At 38.4% G+C, this 16,257-nt stretch overlaps 1 pseudogene; it reads left to right on the forward strand.

The window, feature by feature from the left end:
- Positions 1 to 1,698: 1,698 nt before the first annotated feature.
- LOC134939181 (5S ribosomal RNA) lies at positions 1,699 to 1,819 on the forward strand (annotated as a pseudogene).
- Positions 1,820 to 16,257: the final 14,438 nt, after the last annotated feature.

Raw genomic sequence — 16,257 nt, forward strand, 5'->3', positions numbered from 1 at the left:
TCTATTACAGTGTTAGACTGATTCAGAGTAGTATTTACTAAAAATAAAAAATAAGGATAAAGAAGTGGTATAGGTTAAAAACAAATGAATTAAAATGTAGATATATACATATATATATATATATGAATGTAGATATGGAAATGAGGTAGAAAGTGATAGGATAGAATACGCAGATTATTATAAGTATAAATCTGTGTACAATACATAGTATATCTGTACCTGAAACCATATACAATAGTAATTATGGGGAAATAATATTTTAATAAGATATTATTGGAAAAATATTATTGAAAAATATTATATATATATATATAAGATTAAAAAACTATTTTATATTGGTAACTATGTGACGGTGACTACTAATACTAAAATAAAGTATATGTGTAGTGATATATAGTGCATGATTCTAACATTGTTTTGAGTGTAATAATAAGTACATAATGTGCTAGGATGTTAAGAGGGCATTGTGAATAAAAATAATATAAATAATATAAAAATAATATAAAAATTATTATATACTAGGAGAGCATATATATGCACATACATTAATATGCATGTGTATGTATATGAAAGTTGTGAAGCAATCCATTATGAGCCCATGGTGCTAAATTGTATGTGGAAAGAAAAGAAAGAGAAGAATTTTAATATATTAGTATTAAGAATGTATTTACTAATGTATACTTTCGCTATTTGCGAAACGTACGTCAGGAAGGAAGGAGGTAACATCCTCACGGTCACGTGGTGCGCACACGTGACCGCAACTAGCCGATCTCGGCAAAGTTCGTCGCCAAGGGAACCAGCCTAAAAGGAAGTATAGTGCGGCCGGAGCACGGCAGCGGGCAGAACGCGGACAGACACGGCCAGCACCTTCCCTATACCAGGATCTCCCTTTATCATACAAGTAGGACAAAACCTAATGAATTTACACCTGGATTAGGTAATACACGTGATATATGCACCTTTGCATCTTTATATTGCACTGACTGGTATTCACAAATCTTACCCACGTGGTACATAGACTATTGTACCATATGTACAAATGACAGTCAATTATCATCAGCAGGAGAATAAGTGCTATTCTAAGTGTGGTCTATATTCCTATCAAAACAGCGGATGTAGATACATCTGCTAATCTTTGGACCCTGTTAAACACACAAACGCCTTTCTCTTTTGCACTGCAGAAATCCATAGTTATCTCAATACCAGCTGACGATATATATATATCATATGGAATATACTCTGTGTCAATTTATTATTTTCTTACTGCTTGAAAATAACCTATGATTGGTCATTTGAGCTGGAGGTTTCAATGCTTATGTGATTTAATCTATAATTTGCACAATCCATAGTGTATTCTCATATATTAATTTGTGTTATGGAGACCAAATTTGGAGGTTTCCCTCTTTGTACAGTTAAAATAATATTATGATTTAAAAATATTATTACCTGATTTACATATATGAAATAACTGTGCAGCATAAATGTTTTTTCTACTTGTACTGCGACTGCTTAAACCGTGAAAATTTAGATGGGTATCTGAATTTCTCGCTATACGTTATCATCTGTGATAGAAAAATTCTTTTGATATCTTATTTCCACATCAAATCAGCTGTTTCGATACCTGTGGCTCACATAATAATGCAAATCGGCTCTTATCAGTGCCCAATTAGGACACAGTGTGATAAGGGTGAGCATAAGGTCTGCGGTCAAACCCCGCTGGAGATGCCCAATCTCATCTGATCTTGGAAGCCAAGCAGTGGAGGGCCGGGTTAAGTACTTGGATGGGAGACCACCTAGGAACACCCTGGTACTGCAAATATTTGCCACCCATTTGTCACCAATATAGAGCATCGCCTTACATCTCGGTTATGACCTATGATTCAACCATCTGTAGGATCAAATTCCCATTTGGGATATACAGCAGTTTTTAAATGATGGTCATATATATACACACTGAGTGAGCAACTTTTTGATCACAGGTTGTCCTACAGTTGGAGTGCGATTGTCAACAAAATCACAGATATACCCATTTCGGCCTATATTAGGTATTTGCACCTTGCAAGTTATATATTGCTTTCTATATTTTCGCAATGTCACTATTTAACAAATACTGGCGCTCATTGAACTCCTCAATAATTAATTTTAATGAGAATTATTAAAGTATTGCATTCTAGTTAGCTATTTTGACATCTAGTCATATAACACTATCTGTATTTGAGTGCTTCCCAACAAGAGTCTTCTTTTTTCCTTTTTTTCTATGTTAACCATGACTTCTAAAAGAATTGAATAAGTTTCATACTTAAATACAGTAATGCATTATTTGACTCCACCAAATGCTAAAGAGTTGGCAGTTGGGAATATTATTCTTCAAGGACTCCAGAAAGTTACATCTTTTTTATATGCAACTGTTACAGTCATCGTTTTTTATTTTTATAGAAGAGCCTCAGTAATTATCTTACCATAAAGTAGTGGTCAGGGACCCAACACCAGAAATAATGGGAAATGGGAGATTTATGTATTTTTGATAACAGCTAATATGTTAAAATAACTGAGAAAATAATGAAAGCAAAAAGGAACACATCTCTGCATAATCCTGTATCAGCAAGATTTCAATTCAAAAGTGACCTCAACACCTCTTGGAAGACAACTGTAAGGTTGGATGGGGATAATAATAAAACTTGGTATTAGTAAGTTTCAAACTGTATTTCTTCTGTACTGTACCTGGAATTGGCTTATGTTGTATTCTTCTATGAACATCATGGGGGGGAAGATGTAAAAGGATGTGAGGTTTATTCTGCCATATAAATGATTGCCACTATTAAAAAAACAGGCAATCTCTAATAAAATCTCTAACTTTCTGATTCTCACATCCTTGTCATGCCTGAGGGTTGGGTTTGGCTTGGGCAGGTGTTTGTAGATGGAGCTGGCACAGGGGGGTATGAATGAAGTGAGGAAACTTAAACTAGGTATGGTGCATATACTTAGAAGAATTGGTGGTGTTCTAGCAGTGACAAGCCCCCAGTGCTGCTGTGCTGCTGATCATTGCAGATCGGTCAGCACGGCAGGATCCCCCACCTCCAGCGGCTGCAGACAATAGCAGCCGCTGGTAAGTGTAAATCATTGCACCAAGCCCCCTCTGTGTACCTGGCAGCTGTCCAGACTCTAAAAACTAAAGTAGCGATGATCGCGATGTTACCGATGTCCCAATGGTCATCATATCCCTGATCAATGTTTCAATGTTTAAAGGAAAATTATTTTCTTTTAAATTTTTTTAAACTAAAATCATTTTGGATAGGGTTAATTTCATGTTCATCACCTAATTCACTCATAAAATACCCTACAATTTCTGAGCGTTTTTTTGGGGGGGGAAATCGTCAGTTAAGTAGTTAAAGAACAACGTCCATGATTCACTGCAGATACTGTATGATGACAAAAAGATACCAGGTTAGCAACTGAAATGATGACCAGAGTGGAACTGGAATGGTGAACGGAATAGAACCAGAATGGACTGGAGTGTTGACCGGGCTTGATCTGGAATCTTGACACTGGATGTCCTTAAGAAAGGCAAAGATCATATATCAATAGCAACCAGAATGGAAATTAACTGGATTGCTCACCAGGCTTGATCCAGAATCTTAACACTGGAAACACTGAAGAAAAACAAAGTCCATATAACACTGGTAACCTGAATGGAAATGGAACGGGCTGGATCATAACAAAAGTCGCTGGAATAAAGGCGCTCAGCACAGAGCTGTTACTTCCTGGATAGAGACTGATGTACTGACAATTTCTGAGACCCAGAGACTGGAAGTTAAACCCCTGGGTTATGTGGGATAGGCTGAATGGAATCAGGTGGTGCAGGGAAGCTCAGACAGTTACATGATTGACTGTGCTGCAGTAGGCGATCAAAACTTGTCACAGCTGTATTCAAGGCTTAGGCTCTGATGTGGATTGAGGCCTAGCAGGCTCAAACACTAGGATGCAGATATTATGGAGAGACACACTTAGAATTTATTCACATTATGCTGAGAGAGCTGTGCAGGAACAGCATGTACAGACTTTACTGCCAGCTGGGAGTGATGAACAGAGAGCCCAGTTGCTGAATGCAGGATCCTAGTAATTACTGACACAGAGAAATTCCTACTCAGGTGCTAATCAAGAGTAAATAATCAAGACTGCAGTTAGAATGCTGAGCTGTGAAGCAGGTGCAGGTTTGCAGAATATGCTGAGGTAGGTCACAGAACATAAGAAATTCAGGTGCAGATGTATTAACCTGGAGAAGGCATAAGGAAATGATAAACTAGTGATAAGTGCAAGGTGATAAATGCACCAGCCAATCAGCTCCAATATGTAAATTAACAGTTAGGAGCTGATTGGCTGGTGTGTTTATCACCTTACACTTATCACTGGTTTATCACTTCCTTATGTCGTCTCCAGGCTTAATACATCTGCCCCATAGTCAGGATTGTGACAACCAGATTACACTTCCCCTATTTGTTTGCATTATCTATATTGGTCTGAGTATTAATATGTGTTTTACCCCTTATGGTTTAGTGCAACCATGGTTATGTACTGTAGTCATTTTTGCTGGCTGCCTTTCTATTGAATAAGTTGTACTTATATATACATGTTTCTCTACTCATGCATGTATTGTTTTATATTTGTTATCTTTCACCCTTTTTGATTATTTGTATTATCAATGATAATACAGAAACAGTTCAGTTTGCCTTTAGTGACATACATACTGTATATCTTATTGCTATCCATGTATGCCTCTTTCCTGCCTAACACAGGCTTTTTCATTTATTATTCAATCCTAACTGTAAAATAAATTAGGCTTAAAAACTAGAGAAGGTTAAAAGATTGAAGTGATTATGACAATATGCTGAGTTGACATTCATTTGAATAGATCCTGCAACCTTTAACCTACATACCACAGAAGGACGGTTCTAGCATCAGTATGAATAAAGCTTTATTAGTTCTCTCTATAGAGATATTTCAGATTCTATTAGTTGTAAAACAACACAGTTTCTCTGTTCACTCCAAATTGCTCTAAACTATTCCCATATCGCACACCAGGATATTCACTTATACATCTTGCCTTTCATCACTTCTGGAAACTTAACCTCAATTTCCATACTTCTAATGCTATGTTGCTACATATTCATGCTGAATAAATGTGGTGTATTGGAATAAAAGTGCTATTTTAATATGCTTTTGTCTGAAAAATAAGTAGAGTTGCTAGTTTTAATGTCCTTCCTTCATTGCGGCACTACAATTTCTGCATCCTTTGAAAGTAAATAAATCACAATTACGTCTGCAGTGAAGTTCTAAAATCTTGTTAGATAACAGATGTTGATTCTTTTCAGGATTGCCTATCAGCCAATCAAAAGATTTCAAAGTTGGTCTATCTATAATGTCAGTTTTAGCCAGTAAATGTCTTAGATTGGGACCCCTTCTATAGACAAAGTGTGGGTGAAATTGTATTACCTTAGCAAACATGGGATCTCTGGCAATAAAATGCTTGTGATTAAGGACCATCTTCTTCATGTGCTTAGATGCATCTGTACAGTATACTGTAAGTGCTGCATACGATACATTTCTAGAATGTGTGGTTGCAGTATAATGGATTTTAGGTTGGGAATGTTAATCTGTTTTAAGACACCCAGCATGTGAAATTTCATTATCAACTTTATTTCTGCTATATCTCCACCCTAAGAATCATTGTCCCATATCTTTATAATTTCTCTCATGCATGTATGCTGTACATACAGTAAATGCTGAAAGGCTATGCTAGCTTGATCTTAGCACCATTCGGTGGCCCATCTCACTGAGTCGAATCACAAGAAAGTTTGGCAAATACAGCAGGTATTATATATACACATAACTAGGAAAATGTCTATGGATATACAGCATATATCTGACATCAGCTAGTCAAAAAGGGGTAATATTAGCCTTACACTATCACTTAATGGCCCTTTGATTCTATATGTACCTTACATTGACTTGCGGTGTGGTGAGGCAGGTGAGGCAGAGCCTTTCCTGTCATACTAACGTTTGCGCCAGAGTTTTGACTGTATAAAGTATATGAAAAATACAAAGAACATGTTTGAAATATCTTCTTTTTATTATTCTAATCATTTCTATAGTCAAAACTCTGGAATAAAAAGTCTATGGCAGGTGAGGCAGTGCCTCCCCTGTCTACCTATGCTGCACATCTCTGATCAAAACTCACCAAATTTCCAGCAGCATATGCTACTGCACCTGTGTATAATGCCCACATGCACCCTTGGGCTTATTGGTTGTGTATAAATCTGCCGCTGTTACTAGCCAGTGCCTCCTGAGCCAATTAAATCACTGCATGACCTTGGTACCTTACCTAAAAATCATTATAAATGTTACAAACTGCTGGCTTCAGAATATATGTTTTTGTTTGTAATAGAATTGGTAAAATTGGAATAAATTCAAGTTAAATAAAATGTATATTTCAAATAATGTGATGAAAGAATTACACCAAGCGTAACCCCTTCTTACCACCAACTATCTGCCATAGTCATCCATCCAATCAGCTGCAGTCAGCACTCTGCATTAAGTGAATGAGTTGTATTTAACAAACAACATTGGTCCCAGTTGGTGGCCCTTGTCATTGGCATATCTATAATGGGTGCCAGGAGTGTAGTCCAGGGTGGCCCACTTGCATACCCAACACCCATATAATTATAGCTACCTCTCTGGAGTTCCATGTCGGCAGGCACTGTAGATAGGAATCATGGGAAAAATGACGCAGGGGCCATTTTCCTGGAGATTTCCAAATGCACATTAGATAAATCTCTGGGAACATAGATGCCTATGTTTCTAGCACTTGTACCTTTAATTAGTATTACTAAAAATTAGATCAGTACTTTATGTACATTTAATTAGTATTACAAAAAATTAGATCAGTACTTTATCTCATTAACTTTTATATGTTTAATAACTTAAGTGATGATTTTTTTCCTACAAAACCGTTCATAACATTGTTTTTTTTAATTTTCTTTTATAATATAGTTTAAAAAGTATTTTTTTAAATATTTACATATTATATAATGCACATCTGCAGAACAGATCATCTGGTCAAAAACTGGGGGACACGTTAGGTCGCATGTGAGCTGACCATGCCAGTTAACTGGTTAATATATATTTTTTCTCTGCATATAGATGTACATTGTTTGTTATTCTATTTAATTAAATGATGCAATATTATGAGCAATACATGCATTAAATAACATTACTGGAAAATAGCAAAAACAAAATGATGTCAAATGAATTATAAACAGACGCACTGCGACTTTATTTATTCTTTTATTCTAGCACACAACTCCCCTCTAATAATGATTCTTGTACTGTATGTTGCAATGAGACTTGAAAATAATTCAGTTGAGAAAATAACAGTAGGCAAAAAAATTGAAAGTTAGCAAAAAAATAAGAAAAATAAATCTACTACAGCAATCTGCCAGGAGCCGTGTGGAGCATATTCTAACACAAAAACACAAGTGGTTTGGAAGGAGTCATGCTGTATGCAGAGGTGCAGTAATAGAAAGTATAAATATGCTATCTTCTGTTATGCCTTCATGTTATTTATCAGTGCTGCATAATACTGAGACCCCTGTTGTGCTGCATAAGACAAGGGCTTTTAGTGTGAGATCACATAAATACCCTCCTGCTGCTCATCTCTTTATTGAAGTTGTGAGTAATTGTGTGGAGCTTGGAAACACACTTGTAACATGACCTGTAACTCAATACGCTTAGCACTGACAGTTACCTGGAATGAAAACACCAACAGTTGCAGCATTATATATAAAAAAGTGTATTTGTACCTTCTTTATAGTGAAATGTAAACTTTAAATATATTAAAGGTAAAAGACCAGTGACGTGCGGTGGGGTGAGGCAAGTAAGGCAGAGCCTTTCCTGTCATACTGATGTTTGTGCCACAGTTTTGACTGTATAAAGTATATGAAATATACAAAGAATATGTTTGAAATATCTTTTTTGCATTATTCTAATCATTTTTATAGCCAAAACTCTGGAGTAAAAAGTATATGGCAAGTGAGGCAGTGCCCCCCCCCTCCCCCTGTCTATCTTTTCCGCTTTTCCACATCTCTGATCAAAACTCACCAAACTTCCAGGAGTTTATACTGCTGCACCTGTGTATAATGCCCAGATGTACACTTTGGCTCATATATTTCGTGTAAATCTGGCTCTGGTGTAAGCCAGTGCCACCAGAGCCATTTAGCTCACCGCACATCCCTGTAAAAGACAGATATATTTATTTATGAACGTGGGGAGGACTTATGATACAGAGTTGCTAATCATGAGAAACTTTTACTACAGATGTGCGTGCATGCTAAAAAAAAGCACATACTATTTTGTTGATGTGTTGTGCCCATGACTTCCATTCTTATGGGAAGTCCATGTCAAGATGACAGCTTCTGAGCGGGCTTCAAAATATTTAACTTCTAATGGGATGAGCTGGGCTGAACAGGGTATTCCTAGCTAAATGTGGGCTGGGAGCATGAATGTATCATGAATTGTACCAATATTAACAAAAATGTAAATTATTTTTTGAGGAAATCAGATATTTAAATGAAATTCTGGATGTGAGCAGGAGCAATATATTGTCTTCCATGGTTAGTGAGTTTCCATCCCAATAGGACAATTTTGAAAGTTGCTATTGAGGTTATGCAAATCAGATATCTTCATTTCTGTAGAACACTATGGTTGCACTTTCATAGCCTAGCGAGCAACAACAGCATCACCTTTTCTAATTTGCTATAAACAAAAAGGTCAGCATTGCAGATTATGTTTAGTAATTTTTCATGACTATTAATAACACCGTAATACACATTACTTAAAAAGAAAATTAAGAAATAGGAGTCTAGATTATGTTATTAGATATTAAATTACTACAGTACTTGGTTTGATAGAGATACATTTTCCTATTTCTGTACTAAACCACAGAAGATTTCATACTAAGCTTCCAAGAGCTCTATGCTTAAACTGTCATGAAGCAAAGCCACAAATCATTCCTCTCTAAGGCCTCTAAAGTTCATAGAAGAAATGTACTAGACTCCGACTGCTTTTGGAAAACAACCAAATCAACTCCCTCAACCAACAATTATCTTTATGCTTGACATATTTAGGTCTATGCATTCTAAAGAAGAATTGAGAAATAGTACAACAGAAGCAGCATTGTTGTTGGTTTCCTAAGAGTTTATCTTTTTTGTGGATTTGTGAAAAAAAGATATAAAATAATAAACATAGTATCTACAGTATTAAAATCATTTATCATACCTTATACTGTATATTGATTAGTATAGCATACAATGAAAAAGAAAAAAACATATTTAATGCTTTGTACAGCCTATAACCTTTTGTTTCAAGACAGTGACACGTTACTACCCAAACTGTATACTTTCCTATTCTTTGCTTGCAATCAGTTCAACTCCTGAAGTTTGAGTATAGAGTAGATAACATACTACTGTAGTCTACTGTAGTGTGTGGTTTAGAAGGCCTAGACTGCCTAGATAGTCATTACATCAACCCATATGGTCAAGTACAAAGGTCAAAAGGTCAACATGACAATGGTCGACATGTATTTTATTTTTTAAATGTAATTTTGTATGTTTAACCATATCTAAGTGCAGCAGAGACTTGCAGTGAGATGAGGCAGGTGAGGCAGATTCTTTCCTGCAAAGTAACGTATACGACAGAATTTTGACTGTATAAAGTATATGAAAAATACTAAGAATATGCTAGAAATATCTTCTTTGTATTATTTTATAGTCAAAATGTGTACCCTCATGGGCTCACTTCACTTGCTGTGCTTTGGCCAAGGTGGCTCACTCCACTAGTGCTGTGCTCGCTACAGGCTACTGGATACTATTCAGATTCTTAGTGCTCGTGGATAGTAAATCAAGCAAAAGTTGGAAAAACATGAAAAACCCAAAAGAAAAACTTATATGTTGATCATTTGTGTGTCACCCATTGTCATGACAACATTTTGACCATGTTGACCTTTTGTACCTGTCGACCTAGTGCAATTCGACCATATGGGGTTGTCCTATTGACTATCAACCTAGGTACTGTTGACCTATACATTGGAAGCCACTCCTGTACTGTTTCCTCATGGATGTGTCACATGGATACTAGTAATGATTCTACATACAGACACAGTATTTCTTTATGCAGTTAAGTCTAGATACTTAAGTAATCAAGTCTTCCACCTGCTCACTTAGTTTTCTAGGATAAGCTGATCCACAGAAGCAGGTAGAAAGATACAGTACAAACTGAGAAAACTGCAGCGTTGCCCTAAACAGAAGGCATGCACTGTAGTGTTTGATAGGATCAATATGAAATTCCTGCAATCAAAATCACGATGGTCAAAATCCCAACAACAATTGACCGACCATCAAAATCCCAACAAGGTCAAAATACTGACAAGGGCAAAATACCGACATTTAAAATACCGACAAGGTCTAAATACCGACATTTAAAATGTCAACAGGTCAAAAAGTCGACACAAGTTTTTCATTATTTTTTTCTGTGTGTTTGTCAACATAGGTTGATATGGGCACCAAATAAGTGTACCGCGTCCCCTCGCATGGCTCGCTGCACTCAGCACATTATTATATTCCCCCTCCAGGTCCACTGGGATGAACAACTCATGTTGACTTTTTGACCTGTCGACATTTTAAATGTTAGTATTTTGACCTTGTCTGTATTTTAAATGTCACTATTTTGACCATGTCGGAATTTTGAGCGTCGGTCAATGGCTGTCAGGATTTTGACCGTCGGGATTTTGATTGTAGGTAAATTGACCGCATCCCGTGTCTGAGCGATAGCAAGTTCACTCAGTTTAGGGTCTGATAACAAAGTAAGCATGTATGCAGGATGAAGGCAGAAGCAGGTCAGGACTGGTCCAATATCTGGCAACAAGGCAGGTCAGGTCCAGTCCGAGATCTAGTCACAAGGTATCCAAGTGAACAGGGCAAAAGCAGGGGTACTGCTGAAGGGCACATGAGTCAGGAGCCAAGCATACACAGGAAGACTAATCACCTAACATTTACTATTAGGTGAGACCCCATAAATACTGCCCAGAAGGATAAATATTTACTGTATGCTGGCCTGAGATCCCCTACTGTGCTGGCTCCCAAATTTGCTTGCCATGCTTCGGGAACGGTGCCTCGCTCTGCTATCGCTGCGCTCGGCACAGGTTACCGTTCCTACTTGTAGTCCACATGGAAAAGGTAAAAAAAAAATTTAAAAACTCATGTCGACCTTTTTCCATGTTGACCTAGTACATGTCGTCTTAATGACCATGTCGACCCAGTGATCATGTCGACCTAATGCATGTTGACAAAACATGGTCGATCCAATGTATGTCGAACTAACTCATGTCGACCTAATGACCGCCATCCAACCCAGATGCCTCTGTGCAGGTGCCAACCTCTATTCATCATAACTGCCGAGTGGCAGCAAAATGTGAGCGTAGGATACAGATACAGCAACCAGCCTGCATAGAACCAACTGCTGAAACTGACAGGATGAAGCAATTTAAGGTGAATGGTGATAAATACCACTAATAGCAAATAAAACAAATAGGTATAAAAGTAACCAAGGGAGTGCAATTCAACATTTATTCTATTAATAAAAACACAGGGCCATCACACAAAAAAAAATGACATACTAAAAATTCATAAAAATTTAATTAAATACAATAAAACCACCCAGGTCACCCTTTTTAGATGTGCAACATTCAGTATGCAGGGATTGATTTTACCAGAAAATGTCCATATAAGAACTTGCAGATAGAATGAACAGTTTCCCTATTAATGTCTTTAAATGTCCCACTTGTCACCAGTTTATGTAAGAGAGAGTAGTGCACCCACCAAACTGTAACTAGAGTGCCATGCTTTCCTTCTTAAGGTACTATTGCCCCTTCCATATGTAAGCACTGGTTTGGGGAGCAGTTTAAACGTTTTGCACACAAACTGGGTGCTTGTGCAGTCTTGTCTGCTCCTATCCTTCTCCGTCTGCGGGAGCTGTTTTAACAGTTGGTGCGCACCGAAGAAAAATAGGAGTGTGGCTTCATAGGGGAGGGGCATGGCCACAGTTATGCCCCCAGTAGTAGCTGTGCCCCCAGTAGATTTGCCCCAAGTAGTTGTGCCCCCCCAGTTTATTTGCCCCAAGTAGTTGTGCCCCCCAGTTTATTTGCCCATGTAGCTCTGCCCCCAGTAGATTTACCCCCAGTAGATTTGCCACCTTTAGCTATGCTCCAGTAGATTTGCCACAGTAGTTGTGCCCCATGTCGCTGTGTCCCCAGTAGTTGTGCCCCCTGTTGCTGTGCCCCCAGTAGTTGTGCCCCCTGTTGCTGTGCCCCGTCGCTGTGCCCCCAGTAGTTGTGTCCCCTGTTGCTGTGCCCCAGTAGTTGTGCCCCCTGTTGCTGTGCCCCTTAGTAGCCGCTTACAAACACATGCACACACACACAAAAAAAAACAATACTTACCACTGCCCCGCTCCTGCTTCCCGACCGATGCTGCTGCTGCTCCGTCTGGCCACCCGTGGCTCCTCTCTATGGGAGAGACGTCATGACGTCTCTCCCATAGCAGTGCTGCACAGACACTAGAGGTCAATAATGACCTCTAGCATCTGACAGGTGCGCTGGCTGCAGCGGATGCCCACACAGACCACGGCATCTGCTGCAGCCGAGAGCAGGGTGCGGGTAGGCGGCAGGCGCCTGCGGGGTGACTGTGGCCGCGCCCCCAGGCCGCAGCGCCCTGGGCGCAGGCACTGCTTGCCCGCACCAAGAACCGCTCCTGATCACACCTAGTTCACAAGTAAGAGAAGCAGTAACCTGATGGGAGAAAGGCAAGTATATCACCACTAAATTCAGGATCGTCTCCTGTTCTAAATATTATGATGAACTGCATTTTTTTCCAGTGTGCAGAGGGAACTCATTAGACCCAGAACAGGAACCATTTTTATTCTTTCTTTTTTGGTATAATTTCTAATTCTTGTAACTAGTTCCAGAAACAGGAAGAAATCAGTAAAATAATTTCAGAAATGAATAAAATAGGTATCTGAAGATCATAAGTCTTATATGAAAGTTTACGTGAGTACTGGTACCTATATTCAGAATACTAATACCTTTTTTCATTAAAAAAAAATCAAATTTTTTTTATCTCCTTGAAAATAGGTGGAAACCCCAAACAAGCAGATGTAGAAGACTAAGGCCGCCTTAGCCTCATAGCAAATGTGCTGTAATAATGAATACATTTTAATCTTCATTCCTTACATACTCTGCATACTGAAGCCTAGCCTGCAGAATACATTTTTACATTTTAATTAGATCAAACTGTTAATTAAATGACACATTTTGCTGTTGATTATGTATGCTTAATTATAAGTAATAAAAAGGAGCAGTCCAGATGCAACACATTTAAATAAACTGTGTACAGTATACTATATATGTTTACAAAGTTGAATCTGGTTAGACATCACCTAAATGCAAATGTCTTACAAGGAGAATTCAGTGAAAATGTACTTCATAATAGGAGAGCAGTCCTAAAAATATAACTTAATAAGTTATGATCATTCAGGCAATGCCTAAAATCCTCACGAGTACCTAGTGGTAGAGCTGAAACACAGTTAATGGCAGATTGAAAAGGAACACAGTGACTGAGAAATAAATCCTATTTGAGGAATTCACATTCTGTATGTTCCATAAACAGAACTGCAATGAATTGTACTTGAATAGAACATACGCAGCTGGATTTTTCTTTTCATGGCCAGCTAAATAGAATTTAAAAGACCACTAAACCTAAAATAAAAATGGAGAAACTGCACCTGCCATAAGTTTCAATGGCGAACCAAATGGTATTACAGCATGCACAGATGCTTATAGTGTGCATCTCAGTACTTTCACATTCACACATATGGGACGGGATTAAATTCTTTTCACCCATTTCCACACTCGTTCTGTTTCTGCCCTCAGGGGCATGGTATCTTTATTATAGCTCGCCACCCAGGAGTAGCGAGGCACCCAACCTTTTTACACAGCTAAACCTGTTTACTATGGGCGCAATATGCGCTATAACGGAGATCATTTTAGAAAGGAAATTGGGCATGATATATCATTTGAATCTCACCTATGGTCGGTATAGAAATACCTTGCAGTAGCATCTGCATAAAGTTGCAGATTGGTGATTGCCAATAGACACAGACGCTTCTGTGTCCATATTTGAATCATGCCCAATATGTGAAATCTGCTGGTTATCCATTAGTTTTCACATGTGTTTGTGTGATGAATGTTTGGGGCAAATGAGGCAAGTAGCAGTGGCTGAGCAGCATTGGAGGCATCATCAATAATTCCTTATGCAGCATACAGTATACTGTAACAAGGTAAAATTCTAGTAACAGCAAGTCAGTTTTGTAACAAGGGTAGGGCACTTGCCATTGCACTGGAAGAAGGTAGCGTCTGGGTGTTTGACTAGTGTCATTAGTAGTGTTCCCACTAGATTTTGCCACACCCTGCTTTACTGAACACAATGCTGAACTTGAGATTCTAGTGGGTTTCTCACTATGGGGTACATTTACAGAGCAGTGATAAGAGCAGAGAAGTGAGCCAGTGGAGAAGTTGCCCATGGCAACCAATCAGCACTGAAGTAACATCTATAATTTTCATACTATAAAATGATACATAGCTGCTGATTGGTTGATGGGGAAATTTCTCCACTGGCTCACTTCTCCGCTCTTATCACTGCTTAGTAAATGTTACCCTATGTCCAGGTGACATGGCTAGGGCACATATCCATATTTAAACAGACACTTAAAGGTGTGCCTTTCAAAAGGAGATGTGGACTTAACTGTCTGCACTTTCCTACTTCCAGCACCAGCAGTTATCACAACACAGGAGCCCTTACCTCCACCTTATGATAGACCTGCTCCTATACTGCACTATGTTACAGCACCTCTATGGCAGGGTGAAGAGTGATCCTTCTGACCTCACTTCCTGTTGCCTTTTTTGGCGAGAAAAAAAGATTTAGCTGGCTGGGACAGTGCATTAAAGGTGGCTGAGGGCTGCAACTGTAGGCAAGGCAGTTTCTACAGTAAGAGAATCAGGTAAATAAAAGGGTAGGGTTGTGTAGGAAGAATTGTGAATGGCAGGGGGCAAGTGTGGTAAGTGGTGGGGCATATAAGGAAAGATATGGCAGGCTGGAAGGTCATATTGTATAAGAGAAAATGTGGCAGGTACAGTAGGGTGTCATACAGTATAAGGGGAAATGTAGCAGGCAGGGGAGGCACACAATGGAAATGTAGTAGACAGGGCAGCATACAATTAAAAAAGCTGTAGACTGGGAACCATATAAGGGAAAATGTGGCAGGTACAGGGCTATATAAGGGGAAATGTGGCAGACAAGGGGGGGGATATATTAAAAATGTGGTAGGCAGGAGAACAGAAAAAGAAAAACATGGAAAGAGAGGGGGGTATAAGGAAAAAATATGGTGGGCAAGGAAGGGTGGCATATAAGGGAAATGTGGTAGACAGCATGGCATATAAAGAAAAATATGGTAAGCAGCATGGCATATAAGGAAAAATGTGGTGGGCAGCATGGCATATAAGGACAAATGTGGTAGGTAGAGGGTTAGATAAGGAAATAGGTGGAAGGCAGGGAGTAAAAGATGAGGAGCAGAGAGATACCATTCTTTTACGGAGTCTACAAAGGAAATTACCTTTAGGTTCCTGAACCACTTATCCGGACCTCTATAGTGACAGCAACATACTCCACCAAGGGATACAATTGCGGACATTGGGCTTCCATGCTAAAAGGACCCCATGTATAACTACTGAGTGATAACTATTACTGCTTGATCATTCAAATGTACCAAACCTAAAGTATTGTTTTGTGACTGTGTACTAATGTCATGAATTATATAATAATAAGGAACAGACACCATTAACCTTTACGCCATTCCTATTCATATTGAATTGATTCTTAACTATAGAGGCTGTATACTTTTTATTGCATTTAATATGCATTTATATGATGCATTTGAACTCATTTATATTAAATCTATTGGCTTATTTTATCAATCCATGTTCATTGTACTGAGTGTTCATTAAATAATTATAGAGCTGTTATCTATTTTTTGCACACATTAACTCATGTCAATTACTGTCTGACCTTCCTACTACTCCTCTGTGCATGATATCACATG

Source organism: Pseudophryne corroboree, chromosome 6 (genome assembly GCF_028390025.1).
Source record: "Pseudophryne corroboree isolate aPseCor3 chromosome 6, aPseCor3.hap2, whole genome shotgun sequence".
Taxonomy (NCBI): Eukaryota; Metazoa; Chordata; class Amphibia; order Anura; family Myobatrachidae; genus Pseudophryne; species Pseudophryne corroboree.